Source organism: Drosophila subpulchrella, unplaced genomic scaffold (genome assembly GCF_014743375.2).
Source record: "Drosophila subpulchrella strain 33 F10 #4 breed RU33 unplaced genomic scaffold, RU_Dsub_v1.1 Primary Assembly Seq26, whole genome shotgun sequence".
Classification (NCBI taxonomy): domain Eukaryota; kingdom Metazoa; phylum Arthropoda; class Insecta; order Diptera; family Drosophilidae; genus Drosophila; species Drosophila subpulchrella.
In genome coordinates this window covers 226403-241955 of record NW_023665556.1, presented here as the reverse complement: position 1 = coordinate 241955, position 15553 = coordinate 226403, and positions in this window count along the sequence as shown.

The window sequence follows — 15553 nt, the reverse complement described above, 5'->3', positions numbered from 1 at the left end:
TAACCGAAGTAGACACCTGCAGGACGATCGCGTCGCGGCAATGGTAACGATGGTTACTGCAATGCCGGACCACAGGCGATGCTGAACTGCGCTGAGGTTGAGCTAACGTGGTTAGCTGCTAGTTGAGATAGTGTATTACGAGCCCTATTCCTAGAGGTAGGAAGTAGAACCGCGGAGTTATGAGGTGTGTTGATAACTGATTTATTCTTCATTTGATACCTGCTTATATTCTACTTAGAACACGGACGCTTAGTGTAATGGTTAGTGAAAGAAGCTATATTCTAAAGTAGGTCAGGGAATTATGATTACGGTAGCAGTTGCGTAGTTGGCTCGGCTGACACCGCAAATGTGCTGACTGCATTGGCGGGTCAGCGTATCGTTGCGACGGTGAGATGGTGAGTTAGTGAGACATATGATATAATATGCTGATCAGCAATTCTCATCTGCAGTGAGTGCTACTGAGCGCCTGGTATTGTTCCCAATTTGGCTACTGCTTGATTTGTTGGGTGTGGTCATGTTGAGTAGTAGCCAAATTGGGAACAGTACCAGGCGCTCAGTAGCACTCACTGCAGATGAGAATTGCTGATCAGCATATTATATCATATGTCTCACTAACTCACCATCTCACCGTCACAACGATACGCTGACCCGCCAATGCAGTCAGCACATTTGCGGTGTCAGCCGAGCCAACTACGCAACTGCTACCGTAATCATAATTCCCTGACCTACTTTAGAATATAGCTTCTTTCACTAACCATTACACTAAGCGTCCGTGTTCTAAGTAGAATATAAGCAGGTATCAAATGAAGAATAAATCAGTTATCAACACACCTCATAACTCCGCGGTTCTACTGTTTGTGCCTAACCGAAGTAGACACCTGCAGGACGATCGCGTCGCGGCAATGGTAACGATGGTTACTGCAATGCCGGACCACAGGCGATGCTGAACTGCGCTGAGGTTGAGCTAACGTGAATGAAGTAGACATATTGTGTGTCTTGGAAACAAAGAATCTTGTGAAGCTGGATTAAGCTGAAGTTCCTGTGACGCTGGAAGACGAAGCGTATCCTGTGAAGCTGGATGAAGCTGAAGTTCCTTTAGTGGGAAGGGGGTTGCTTGAGTGTGATCCTTTGTTGTTAAAGGATCACGTCGGGGTCACCAATGTTTGTGCCTAACCGAAGTAGACACCTGCAGGACGATCGCGTCGCGGCAATGGTAACGATGGTTACTGCAATGCCGGACCACAGGCGATGCTGAACTGCGCTGAGGTTGAGCTAACGTGGTTAGCTGCTAGTTGAGATAGTGCATTACGAGCCCTATTCCTAGAGGTAGGAAGTAGAACCGCGGAGTTATGAGGTGTGTTGATAACTGATTTATTCTTCATTTGATACCTGCTTATATTCTACTTAGAACACGGACGCTTAGTGTAATGGTTAGTGAAAGAAGCTATATTCTAAAGTAGGTCAGGGAATTATGATTACGGTAGCAGTTGCGTAGTTGGCTCGGCTGACACCGCAAATGTGCTGACTGCATTGGCGGGTCAGCGTATCGTTGTGACGGTGAGATGGTGAGTTAGTGAGACATATGATATAATATGCTGATCAGCAATTCTCATCTGCAGTGAGTGCTACTGAGCGCCTGGTACTGTTCCCAATTTTTTTTATTAAAAAATGTTATTTTCAAGCTTAGGAAGTTATATGTTAAGGAACACCGAAGCTATAATTTGTTTCATATTATTTTCCCATCAATTTTACAATCGTTCCTATGACAGCTATATGATATAGTCTTCCGATTTTGATAAAATGTAATTCGAAATTCAAAACTAATTAAAAAGTGTTATTTCCAAGGAAAGGAGGTAATATGTTATACAACACCAAAGATATAATTTTTTTACATTTTTTTTTCTGATTATTCCTATGGGAGCTATAAGATATAGTTGTCCGATCCGGCTGGTTCCGACTTATATACTACATGCAAAAGATATAAGACTTTTGGGAAAGTTTCAGCCCGATAGCTTTAAAACTGAGAGACTAGTTTGCGTAGAAACGGACGGACAGACGGACATGGCTAGATCGACTCGTCTAGTGATGCTGATCAAGAATATATATACTTTATGGGGTCGGAAACGTCTCCTTCACTGCGTTGCAAACTTCTGAGTAAAATCATTATACCCTCTGCAAGGGTATAAAAACACCGAAGCTATAATTTGTTTCATATTATTTTCCCACCGATTTTACGATCGTTCCAATGGCAGCTATATGATATAGTCGTCCGATTTTGATAAAATTTAATTCGAAATTCAGAACTAATAAAAAATGTTATTTCCAAGCGTAGGAGGTTATATGTTAAGAAAAACCGAAGCCATAATGTGTTTCATATTATTTTCCCACCGATTTTACGATCGTTCCTATGGCAGCTATATGATATAGTCGTCCGATTTTGATAAAATTTAATTCGAAATTCAGAACTAATTAAAAAATGTTATTTCCAAGCGTAGGAGGTTATATGTTAACGAACGCCGTAGCTATAATGTGTTTCATATTATTTTCCCACCGATTTTACGATCGTTCCTATGGCAGCTATATGATATAGTCTTCCGATTTTGATAAAATTAAATGAGAATTTCAGAACTAATAAAAAAATGTTGTTTCCAAGCGTAGGAGGTTTTATGTTAAGGAACACCGAAGCTATAATTTGTTTCATATTATTTTCCCACCAATTTTACGATCGTTCCTATGGCAGCTATATGATAAAGTCTTCCGATTTTGATAAAATTTAATTCGAAATTCAAAACTAATTAAAAAATGTTATTTCCAAGGAAAGAAGGTAATATGTTAAAAAACACCAAAGATATAATTTTTTTACATTTTTTTTCCGATTATAGATATAGTTGTCCGATCCGGCTGGTTCCGACTTATATTCTACCTGCAAAAGATATAAGACTTTTGGGAAAGTTTCAGCCCGATAGCTCTAAAACTGAGAGACTAGTTTGCGTAGAAACGGACGGACAGACGGACATGGCTAGATCGACTCGTCTAGTGATGCTGATCAAGAATATATAAACTTTATGGGGTCGGAAACGTCTCCTTCACTGCGTTGCAAACTTCTGAATGAAATCATTATACCCTCTGCAAGGGTATAAAAACACCGAAGCTATAATTTGTTTCATATTATTTTCCCACCGATTTTACGATCGTTCCTATGGCAGCTATATGATATAGTCGTCCGATTTTGATAAAATTTAATTCAAAATTCAGAACTAATTAAAAAATGTTATTTACAAGCGTAGGAGGTTATATGTTAAGGAACACCGTAGCTATAATGTGTTTCATAATTTTTTCCCACCGATTTTACGATCGTTCCTATGGCAGCTATATGATATAGTCGTCCGATTTTGATAAAATTTAATTCGAAACTCAGAACTAATTAAAAAATGTTATTTACAAGCGTAGGAGGTTATATGTTAAGGAACACCGTAGCTATAATGTGTTTCATAATTTTTTCCCACCGATTTTACGATCGTTCCTATGGCAGCTATATGATATAGTCGTCCGATTTTGATAAAATTTAATTCGAAATTCAGAACTAATTAAAAATGTTATTTCCAAGCGTAGGAGGTTAAATGTTAAGGAAGGAAGCTATAATGTGTTTCATATTATTTTCCCACCAATTTTACGATCGTTCCTATGGCAGCTATACGATATAGTCTTCCGATTTTGATAAAATTTAATTCGAAATTCAAAACTAATTAAAAAATGTTATTTCCAAGGAAAGGAGGTAATGTGTTAAAAAACACCAAAGATATAATTTGCTTACATTTTTTTTTCCGATTACTCCTATGGGAGCTATAAGATATAGTTGTGCGATCCGGCTGGTTCCGACTTATATACTACCTGCAAAAGATATAAGACTTTTGGGAAAGTTTCAGCCCGATAGCTTTAGAGCTGAGAGACTAGTTTGCGTAGAAACGGACGGACAGACGGAAAGACGGACATAGCTAGGTCGACTCGTCTAGTGATGCTGATCAAGAATATATATACTTTATGGGGTCGGAAACGTCTCCTTCACTGCGTTGCAAACTTCTGACTGAAATCATTATACCCTCTGCAAGGGTATAAAAAAACACAATGTTATTTCCAAGCGTAGGAGGTTATATGTTAAGGAACACCGTAGCTATAATGTGTTTCATATTATTTTCCCACCGATTTTACGATCGTTCCTATGGCAGCTATATGATATAGTCGTCCGATTTTCATAAAATAAGTTCGAAGTTCAGAACTAATTAAAAAATGTTATTTACAAGCGTAGGAGGTTATATGTTAAGGAACACCGTAGCTATAATGTGTTTCATAATTTTTTCCCACCGATTTTACGATCGTTCCTATGGCAGCTATATGATATAGTCGTCCGATTTTGATAAAATTTAATTCGAAATTCAGAACTAATTAAAAAATGTTATTTACAAGCGTAGGAGGTTAAATGTTAAGAAACACCGTAGCTATAATGTGTTTCATAATTTTTTCCCACCGATTTTACGATCGTTCCTATGGCAGCTATATGATATAGTCATCCGATTTTGATAAAATTTAATTCGAAATTCAGAACTAATTAAAAAATGTTATTCACAAGCGTAGGAGGTTATATGTTAAGGAACACCGTAGCTATAATGTGTTTCATAATTTTTTCCCACCGATTTTACGATCGTTCCTATGGCAGCTATATGATATAGTCGTCCGATTTTGATTAAATTTAATTCGAAATTCAGAACTAATTAAAAATGTTATTTCCAAGCGTAGGAGGTTATATGTTAAGGAACACCGAAGCTATAATGTGTTTCATATTATTTTCCCACCAATTTTACGATCGTTCCTATGGCAGCTATACGATATAGTCTTCCGATTTTGATAAAATTTAATTCGAAATTCAAATTCAATTAAAAAATGTTATTTCCAAGGAAAGGAGGTAATATGTTAAAAAACACCAAAGATATAATTTGTTGACATTTTTTTTCCGATTCCTCCTATGGGAGCTATAAGATATAGTTGTGCGATCCGGCTGGTTCCGACTTATATACTACCTGCAGAAGATATAAGACTTTTGGGAAAGTTTCAGCCCGATAGCTTTAGAACTGAGAGACTAGTTTGCGTAGAAACGGACGGACAGACGGACAGACGGACATGGCTAGGTCGACTCGTATAGTGATGCTGATCAAGAATATATATACTTTATGGGGTCGGAAACGTCTCCTTCACTGCGTTGCAAACTTCTGACTGAAATCATTATACCCTCTGCAAGGGTATAAAAAAACACCGAAGCTATAATTTGTTTCATATTATGTTCCCACCAATTTTCCGATCGTTCCTATGGCAGCTATATGATATAGTCGTCCGATTTTGATAAAATTAAATTCGAAATTCAGAACTAATTAAAAATTTTATTTCCAAGCGTAGGAGGTTTTATATGTTAAAAAACACCGAAGCTATAATTTTTTTCATATTATTTTCCCACCGATTTTACGATCGTTCCTATGGCAGCTATATGATACAGTCGTCCGATTTTGATAAAATTTAATTAAAAATTTAGAACTAATTAAAAAATGTTATTTCCAAGCGTAGGAGGTTATATGTTAAGGAACACCTATAATGTGTTTCATATTATTTTCCCACCGATTTAACGATCGTTCCTATGGCAGCTATATGATATAGTCTTCCGATTTTGATAAAATTAAATGAGAATTTCAGAACTAATAAAAAAATGTTGTTTCCAAGCGTAGGAGGTTTTATGTTAAGGAACACCGAAGCTATAATTTGTTTCATATTATTTTCCCACCAATTTTACGATCGTTCCTATGGCAGCTATATGATAAAGTCTTCCGATTTTGATAAAATTTAATTCGAAATTCAAAACTAATTAAAAAATGTTATTTCCAAGGAAAGAAGGTAATATGTTAAAAAACACCAAAGATATAATTTTTTTACATTTTTTTTCCGATTATAGATATAGTTGTCCGATCCGGCTGGTTCCGACTTATATTCTACCTGCAAAAGATATAAGACTTTTGGGAAAGTTTCAGCCCGATAGCTCTAAAACTGAGAGACTAGTTTGCGTAGAAACGGACGGACAGACGGACATGGCTAGATCGACTCGTCTAGTGATGCTGATCAAGAATATATAAACTTTATGGGGTCGGAAACGTCTCCTTCACTGCGTTGCAAACTTCTGAATGAAATCATTATACCCTCTGCAAGGGTATAAAAACACCGAAGCTATAATTTGTTTCATATTATTTTCCCACCGATTTTACGATCGTTCCTATGGCAGCTATATGATATAGTCGTCCGATTTTGATAAAATTTAATTCAAAATTCAGAACTAATTAAAAAATGTTATTTCCAAGCGTAGGAGGTTATATGTTAAGGAACACCGTAGCTATAATGTGTTTCATATTATTTTCCCACCGATTTAACGATCGTTCCTATGGCAGCTACATGATATAGTCGTCCGATTTTGATAAAATAAATTCGAAGTTCAGAACTAATTAAAAAATGTTATTTACAAGCGTAGGAGGTTATATGTTAAGGAACACCGTAGCTATAATGTGTTTCATAATTTTTTCCCACCGATTTTACGATCGTTCCTATGGCAGCTATATGATATAGTCGTCCGATTTTGATAAAATTTAATTCGAAACTCAGAACTAATTAAAAAATGTTATTTACAAGCGTAGGAGGTTATATGTTAAGGAACACCGTAGCTATAATGTGTTTCATAATTTTTTCCCACCGATTTTACGATCGTTCCTATGGCAGCTATATGATATAGTCGTCCGATTTTGATAAAATTTAATTCGAAATTCAGAACTAATTAAAAATGTTATTTCCAAGCGTAGGAGGTTAAATGTTAAGGAAGGAAGCTATAATGTGTTTCATATTATTTTCCCACCAATTTTACGATCGTTCCTATGGCAGCTATACGATATAGTCTTCCGATTTTGATAAAATTTAATTCGAAATTCAAAACTAATTAAAAAATGTTATTTCCAAGGAAAGGAGGTAATGTGTTAAAAAACACCAAAGATATAATTTGCTTACATTTTTTTTTCCGATTACTCCTATGGGAGCTATAAGATATAGTTGTGCGATCCGGCTGGTTCCGACTTATATACTACCTGCAAAAGATATAAGACTTTTGGGAAAGTTTCAGCCCGATAGCTTTAGAGCTGAGAGACTAGTTTGCGTAGAAACGGACGGACAGACGGAAAGACGGACATAGCTAGGTCGACTCGTCTAGTGATGCTGATCAAGAATATATATACTTTATGGGGTCGGAAACGTCTCCTTCACTGCGTTGCAAACTTCTGACTGAAATCATTATACCCTCTGCAAGGGTATAAAAAAACACAATGTTATTTCCAAGCGTAGGAGGTTATATGTTAAGGAACACCGTAGCTATAATGTGTTTCATATTATTTTCCCACCGATTTTACGATCGTTCCTATGGCAGCTATATGATATAGTCGTCCGATTTTGATAAAATAAGTTCGAAGTTCAGAACTAATTAAAAAATGTTATTTACAAGCGTAGGAGGTTATATGTTAAGGAACACCGTAGCTATAATGTGTTTCATAATTTTTTCCCACCGATTTTACGATCGTTCCTATGGCAGCTATATGATATAGTCGTCCGATTTTGATAAAATTTAATTCGAAATTCAGAACTAATTAAAAAATGTTATTTACAAGCGTAGGAGGTTAAATGTTAAGAAACACCGTAGCTATAATGTGTTTCATAATTTTTTCCCACCGATTTTACGATCGTTCCTATGGCAGCTATATGATATAGTCATCCGATTTTGATAAAATTTAATTCGAAATTCAGAACTAATTAAAAAATGTTATTCACAAGCGTAGGAGGTTATATGTTAAGGAACACCGTAGCTATAATGTGTTTCATAATTTTTTCCCACCGATTTTACGATCGTTCCTATGGCAGCTATATGATATAGTCGTCCGATTTTGATTAAATTTAATTCGAAATTCAGAACTAATTAAAAATGTTATTTCCAAGCGTAGGAGGTTATATGTTAAGGAACACCGAAGCTATAATGTGTTTCATATTATTTTCCCACCAATTTTACGATCGTTCCTATGGCAGCTATACGATATAGTCTTCCGATTTTGATAAAATTTAATTCGAAATTCAAATTTAATTAAAAAATGTTATTTCCAAGGAAAGGAGGTAATATGTTAAAAAACACCAAAGATATAATTTGTTTACATTTTTTTTCCGATTCCTCCTATGGGAGCTATAAGATATAGTTGTGCGATCCGGCTGGTTCCGACTTATATACTACCTGCAGAAGATATAAGACTTTTGGGAAAGTTTCAGCCCGATAGCTTTAGAACTGAGAGACTAGTTTGCGTAGAAACGGACGGACAGACGGACAGACGGACATGGATAGGTCGACTCGTATAGTGATGCTGATCAAGAATATATATACTTTATGGGGTCGGAAACGTCTCCTTCACTGCGTTGCAAACTTCTGACTGAAATCATTATACCCTCTGCAAGGGTATAAAAAAACACCGAAGCTATAATTTGTTTCATATTATGTTCCCACCAATTTTCCGATCGTTCCTATGGCAGCTATATGATATAGTCGTCCGATTTTGATAAAATTAAATTCGAAATTCAGAACTAATTAAAAATTTTATTTCCAAGCGTAGGAGGTTTTATATGTTAAAAAACACCGAAGCTATAATTTTTTTCATATTATTTTCCCACCGATTTTACGATCGTTCCTATGGCAGCTATATGATACAGTCGTCCGATTTTGATAACATTTAATTAAAAATTTAGAACTAATTAAAAAATGTTATTTCCAAGCGTAGGAGGTTATATGTTAAGGAACACCTATAATGTGTTTCATATTATTTTCCCACCGATTTAACGATCGTTCCTATGGCAGCTATATGATATAGTCTTCCGATTTTGATAAAATTAAATGAGAATTTCAGAACTAATAAAAAAATGTTGTTTCCAAGCGTAGGAGGTTTTATGTTAAGGAACACCGAAGCTATAATTTGTTTCATATTATTTTCCCACCAATTTTACGATCGTTCCTATGGCAGCTATATGATAAAGTCTTCCGATTTTGATAAAATTTAATTCGAAATTCAAAACTAATTAAAAAATGTTATTTCCAAGGAAAGAAGGTAATATGTTAAAAAACACCAAAGATATAATTTTTTTACATTTTTTTTCCGATTATAGATATAGTTGTCCGATCCGGCTGGTTCCGACTTATATTCTACCTGCAAAAGATATAAGACTTTTGGGAAAGTTTCAGCCCGATAGCTCTAAAACTGAGAGACTAGTTTGCGTAGAAACGGACGGACAGACGGACATGGCTAGATCGACTCGTCTAGTGATGCTGATCAAGAATATATAAACTTTATGGGGTCGGAAACGTCTCCTTCACTGCGTTGCAAACTTCTGAATGAAATCATTATACCCTCTGCAAGGGTATAAAAACACCGAAGCTATAATTTGTTTCATATTATTTTCCCACCGATTTTACGATCGTTCCTATGGCAGCTATATGATATAGTCGTCCGATTTTGATAAAATTTAATTCAAAATTCAGAACTAATTAAAAAATGTTATTTCCAAGCGTAGGAGGTTATATGTTAAGGAACACCGTAGCTATAATGTGTTTCATATTATTTTCCCACCGATTTAACGATCGTTCCTATGGCAGCTACATGATATAGTCGTCCGATTTTGATAAAATAAATTCGAAGTTCAGAACTAATTAAAAAATGTTATTTACAAGCGTAGGAGGTTATATGTTAAGGAACACCGTAGCTATAATGTGTTTCATAATTTTTTCCCACCGATTTTACGATCGTTCCTATGGCAGCTATATGATATAGTCGTCCGATTTTGATAAAATTTAATTCGAAACTCAGAACTAATTAAAAAATGTTATTTACAAGCGTAGGAGGTTATATGTTAAGGAACACCGTAGCTATAATGTGTTTCATAATTTTTTCCCACCGATTTTACGATCGTTCCTATGGCAGCTATATGATATAGTCGTCCGATTTTGATAAAATTTAATTCGAAATTCAGAACTAATTAAAAATGTTATTTCCAAGCGTAGGAGGTTAAATGTTAAGGAAGGAAGCTATAATGTGTTTCATATTATTTTCCCACCAATTTTACGATCGTTCCTATGGCAGCTATACGATATAGTCTTCCGATTTTGATAAAATTTAATTCGAAATTCAAAACTAATTAAAAAATGTTATTTCCAAGGAAAGGAGGTAATGTGTTAAAAAACACCAAAGATATAATTTGCTTACATTTTTTTTTCCGATTACTCCTATGGGAGCTATAAGATATAGTTGTGCGATCCGGCTGGTTCCGACTTATATACTACCTGCAAAAGATATAAGACTTTTGGGAAAGTTTCAGCCCGATAGCTTTAGAGCTGAGAGACTAGTTTGCGTAGAAACGGACGGACAGACGGAAAGACGGACATAGCTAGGTCGACTCGTCTAGTGATGCTGATCAAGAATATATATACTTTATGGGGTCGGAAACGTCTCCTTCACTGCGTTGCAAACTTCTGACTGAAATCATTATACCCTCTGCAAGGGTATAAAAAAACACAATGTTATTTCCAAGCGTAGGAGGTTATATGTTAAGGAACACCGTAGCTATAATGTGTTTCATATTATTTTCCCACCGATTTTACGATCGTTCCTATGGCAGCTATATGATATAGTCGTCCGATTTTGATAAAATAAGTTCGAAGTTCAGAACTAATTAAAAAATGTTATTTACAAGCGTAGGAGGTTATATGTTAAGGAACACCGTAGCTATAATGTGTTTCATAATTTTTTCCCACCGATTTTACGATCGTTCCTATGGCAGCTATATGATATAGTCGTCCGATTTTGATAAAATTTAATTCGAAATTCAGAACTAATTAAAAAATGTTATTTACAAGCGTAGGAGGTTAAATGTTAAGAAACACCGTAGCTATAATGTGTTTCATAATTTTTTCCCACCGATTTTACGATCGTTCCTATGGCAGCTATATGATATAGTCATCCGATTTTGATAAAATTTAATTCGAAATTCAGAACTAATTAAAAAATGTTATTCACAAGCGTAGGAGGTTATATGTTAAGGAACACCGTAGCTATAATGTGTTTCATAATTTTTTCCCACCGATTTTACGATCGTTCCTATGGCAGCTATATGATATAGTCGTCCGATTTTGATTAAATTTAATTCGAAATTCAGAACTAATTAAAAATGTTATTTCCAAGCGTAGGAGGTTATATGTTAAGGAACACCGAAGCTATAATGTGTTTCATATTATTTTCCCACCGATTTTACGATCGTTCCTATGGCAGCTATACGATATAGTCTTCCGATTTTGATAAAATTTAATTCGAAATTCAAATTTAATTAAAAAATGTTATTTCCAAGGAAAGGAGGTAATATGTTAAAAAACACCAAAGATATAATTTGTTTACATTTTTTTTCCGATTCCTCCTATGGGAGCTATAAGATATAGTTGTGCGATCCGGCTGGTTCCGACTTATATACTACCTGCAGAAGATATAAGACTTTTGGGAAAGTTTCAGCCCGATAGCTTTAGAACTGAGAGACTAGTTTGCGTAGAAACGGACGGACAGACGGACAGACGGACATGGCTAGGTCGACTCGTATAGTGATGCTGATCAAGAATATATATACTTTATGGGGTCGGAAACGTCTCCTTCACTGCGTTGCAAACTTCTGACTGAAATCATTATACCCTCTGCAAGGGTATAAAAAAACACCGAAGCTATAATTTGTTTCATATTATGTTCCCACCAATTTTCCGATCGTTCCTATGGCAGCTATATGATATAGTCGTCCGATTTTGATAAAATTAAATTCAAAATTCAGAACTAATTAAAAATTTTATTTCCAAGCGTAGGAGGTTTTATATGTTAAAAAACACCGAAGCTATAATTTTTTTCATATTATTTTCCCACCGATTTTACGATCGTTCCTATGGCAGCTATATGATACAGTCGTCCGATTTTGATAAAATTTAATTAAAAATTTAGAACTAATTAAAAAATGTTATTTCCAAGCGTAGGAGGTTATATGTTAAGGAACACCTATAATGTGTTTCATATTATTTTCCCACCGATTTTACGATCGTTCCAATGGCAGCTATATGATATAGTCGTCCGATTTTGATAAAATTAAATTCGAAGTTCAGAACTAATTAAAAAATGTTATTTACAAGCGTAGGAGGTTATATGTTAAGGAACACCGTAGCTATAATGTGTTTCATAATTTTTTCCCACCGATTTTACGATCGTTCCTATGGCAGCTATATGATATTGTAACGAACTGATTTTTATGGTCTGCTCGCTACGAGATTCGTGCGGCTAGCTCAGTATATTGTGTGTTCGTCCCACCAAATTTATATTAACGTGACCGCCCAGTAGCTCAGTGAGAAAGCACAGAATTCACGGGTTCATATTGGTTTTTATTGCGGGTATATTATTACAAGTGTCTTAGTCGCTTGGTTGGCCTTGACTCGTTGCTTGTGACCTTCGGTGCTTCCGACGGTCCTGAATGACTCGACGACCTCTCGCCTTGATGACTCGGTGATCCAGTCCTGTAGCTCCCTGAAGATACTCGCAGCTCCCTGAAGATCCTCGCCGCTCCCTGAAGATCCTCGCAGCTCCCTGAAGACGCTCGCTCGCTGTTCACTTCTCACGCGTGACTTGGTGACTGCTGGTAACGACTCGGACTCGCGAGGGGTATCGGCCGTACGGGCTTAGGGAAGCGTCACCGTTCTCAGACTAGGGTGAACAGAAGCTGCGCTCTCCAGGATCGCTCCTTTCGACACACCGCCGCCTTTCCCTTGCTCTGTCCCGGATGGTCCCACTGGGGTTTCTGCTCGGCCCGCGCGGACAGTCAAGGCGGAACGCCAGGAAGCTGCCTCGCGCTTTACTTCGCTTCCACGCCTAGTGTAAACGAATGTTCCACCCTAGCCTCACCCTTTTGCTTTTTGTCCGGGACGTTTCCGTGTGGCTTTTGGTACTCGGGGTTCGGGCACGCCGCTACGGGACCTCGCAAGTCGAATCCGTAGGGCTCTCCTGGACAATTCCACTCGAGACCGTACCGATCGACCGCTCTCCCTTCTGGCTTGTTATACTCGTGGTTCGGGCACGCCGCTCCGGGACCTCGCAAGTCGAATCCGTAGGGCTCTCCTGGACAATTCCACTCGAGACCTTACCGATCGACCGCTCTCCCTTCTGGCTTGTTATACTCTTTCCAGGCGTAAGGCCAGGACTTTGTGGACAGGGTTAATCGACTGCCTTGATTCGGAGATTCCTGGTATCCCAATCCCGAACGTCTCGACGTAGCAATCTCGCTCCTTGTAGGCTCCCACGGCGCTGCTTCTCTGGCGACTCGACTTGCTGCTGCTCCCTTGTAGATTATCTGGTTGTTTGATTGTTCACTTTGGTATCTGAGTGATCTTGACGGTTTGACTCCTTGTGATCGACTGATCCAGCTGCCAGCGCTCTGCGGCCTTATATAGGGCCTCCGGGAACCGTTATTTCCCTTTTGCGCACGGCCCGCTGGATCTCTCCACTCTGGGTCCAAAGTCCGTGCCTCATGGATGACCCACTTGTCGTTCCCGTACCGCTTCCAATCGATGCTCCGCCCACTGCTGTCATCCCGCTGATTCCCGTGATGCTTGTGGCACGCCTGTGTGCCGCTCCACCGCCGAGATGTGGCACTTCCTCTCCCGGTCCAAAGTTCACGGGAGAGTCCAAAGTCCGATGGAGTCCCGTTACCCGCTTTTGCACACGGCACTCTTGCCTTGCCCGCGAAGTCTCCACTCTCTCTCGATCTCCATCCTCGGTCTCCAAACTCTCTCGCTCTCCCTCATTGGTCTCCAAACTCTCTCGCTCTCCTTCGTTGGTCTCCAAACTCTCTCGCTCTCCTCGCCGCGCCGTTACTACGCGAATTCGCCGCGTATCTGGCAAGCGGCCGGCCATCTGCTGCTGTTTCTATTTGTGGGGAGTTATTCAACTCCTCACATTCCCCCCTTACTTCGGGAAACATTTTAAACTTGTTCCTACTCTCCGGCGTTTTCTTGTTTATCCTAGCCTTCGAGTCCTTGTGATTCCCGCGGCGCTCCCTCGTTGCTCCCTCGATGCTCCCACGACGCTCTTAACTCCGTTGAGTTTCTACAGCGCTGGTCATCCTCCTCGTAGCAACTTGAATCTCCCGCGCCGATATCTTTCCTGACTCCACTGGGACATCGATACTCGTGTGCTATCGATCCCCAGCTCGCTGCTCATCGCTGCGTTCTACTCCTTTTATTTGCTTCCTCCGCCTGGTCACACCATTCGTGTGTGATCGATGTGCGATATCGATATCGACGGTGCGGCGTTGCCACCTGCTCGTTGCGATATTTCCACCTTTGGCCGATATTACCATTTGACGTGTACCCATCGATCGCACTTTCATCTAGTGCCAATCGATCGCCTATCGAGGCGCCCCCTTCCCTGGCTCATGGTGATTTTGCTCCTTTTACTCACTCCTTTCTCGCCTCTCGTCTCTCTCTCTCGCCCTTCAATCGTCCTCAGCCGGCTGAGCCTGGCTTTACGCTTGCAACACTCGAAAGCTGGTGCGGAGAGGACTTCGCATTTGCTTCGCTGCAGGTAAGTATTTTGGTGTCGCTTGGCTGCTTCCTGTATTAACTCAATATTGATTTCAGGACGCTGAAGCTGCCATGTATGCCCCTTACTTCTGGCCCCTGTTTCAGCCGCGTTTCCCGTTCTGTGCCGGTTTTTTTTTTTAAACTCTGTTTTTCGTTTCATTTAACTTTTATTTCCGCTCCTCGAACACTCTCATGCCCGCCAGCCCCAACCGGACGCGGAACGCGCGCCCCTCTCTCCATACGCGCACGCTGCGCCTGCCGCCCAGGATGCGAGCCTCCTGTACCACCGGTGCCTCCGCGATCCCTTCGGGCCACTCCGGCTCCGCGATCTCTCGCCATCGCTGGCCCTCCGGCGCCGACACCGTCCGCGACAATTTCGGCCGGGCCACCACCTCGGACACTTCGGGCGCCGAGTGCTGCCGCTTGAGCGGAGGACGGCCGTTTTCCACGGGCTCAGGCCACACCCAGGGCCCTCGTTCCAGAGGCTCCGCGGTTACTGCGCTCCCGGTAGGCATTGGCGTCGATGGCCATGTCCTTGGCGTCGTTGGTCCGGTGCTCGGCGTCGGTGGTGCCCACTGCTCCGGTCTGCCACGGGTCCTGGGGTCCAGCGGGCTCACCCGGGGACCACAATCTTCCCAGATCCGGGGTTCTTCCGTCGCTGCCGTCTCCTCCGCGGGTCCCTCCGGCCAGGTCCAGACAACCGTCTGCTGTCGCCACCTTACCCCTTCGGCCACGAACGTCCGGGTGCTGTGGCTCACGTGGGCCGCCGGTATGTCTGTCCGGATGTGTTGCTGCTGC